At 48.5% G+C, this 1,007-nt stretch overlaps 1 protein-coding gene across 1 annotated transcript in view; it reads left to right on the top strand.

Moving 5' to 3' along the window:
- LOC133132565 (gamma-aminobutyric acid receptor subunit alpha-3-like) overlaps positions 1-1,007 on the top strand; it is a 133,914-nt gene that overhangs the window by 33,713 nt on the left and 99,194 nt on the right. The gene's annotated exons all lie outside the window — the stretch shown is intronic.

Below are 1,007 nucleotides of genomic sequence, written 5' to 3' on the forward strand. Positions count from 1 at the left end.
TATCTATCTCTCTCTCTATCACTCTATCACTCTCTCTATCGTCTCTCTCTCTGCCCTCTCTCGCTCTCTCTCTATCTCTCTCTATCACTCTGTCCCTCTCTCTCTATCTCTCTCTCTCTATCACTCTATCACTCTATCGCTCTCTCTCTCTGTCACTCTCTCTATATCACTCTGCCCCTCTCTCTATCTCTCTCTATCGCTCTCTCTCTCACTCTCTCTCTATCTCTCGCTCTATCACTCTCTCTATCGCTCTCTCTGTATCACTCACTATCTATCACTCTATCACCTCTCTGTCTCAATCTCTCTGTCTCTTCCTCACTCACACACACACACACACCACACACACACTCACACTTACACGCACACATTAGTTATTTATCTACATTTTATCCAAAGTGGCAGTTGATTAGACCAAGCACCTTATCCACTAGGCTACAGGCTATAGACACAAGCACCTTATCCACTGGGCTATAGGCTGTACTTTATTCCCATATTGTCTATTCTCCACACTCTGACTGGTCTTTATTCTTGCGTTGTTTATCTTGGCAGCTTTAGGGTCTGAGGCCTGCAGCTCAAAGTGTGGGGGGGGGGGGGGCGGGGGTACCTGATCGAGGAGAGACTCAATGGAGCTGAAAGAACAGTGATGCATGCAGGAGAGAGAGAGAGGGAAGGGGGAAGCGGGAAGGAGGGGGAGGAGAAAGGAGAGAGTGGGTGGGAGATGTGTCTGTGTGTGTGTATGTGTATGTGTATGTGTATGTGTATATGTGTGTGCATGTGCATGTGCATGTGCGTGTGCGTGTGTGTGTATGTGTGTGTGTCTGTGTGTGCGCGCGCGTGTGTGTGTGTGTGTGTCTGTGTGTGTGCATGTGTGTGTGTGTGTATGTGTATGTTTGTGCTTGTTTGTGTGTGTGTCTGTGCCTGTTCTTGTGTTTGTGATTGTGTGTTTGCGTGTGTACTCAGTCTGGCCAGTTCAGCTGCTGCTGGCGTGTGTGTGTGTGTGGTTGCAG

Source organism: Conger conger, chromosome 7, assembly GCF_963514075.1.
Source record: "Conger conger chromosome 7, fConCon1.1, whole genome shotgun sequence".
Lineage (NCBI taxonomy): Eukaryota > Metazoa > Chordata > Actinopteri > Anguilliformes > Congridae > Conger > Conger conger.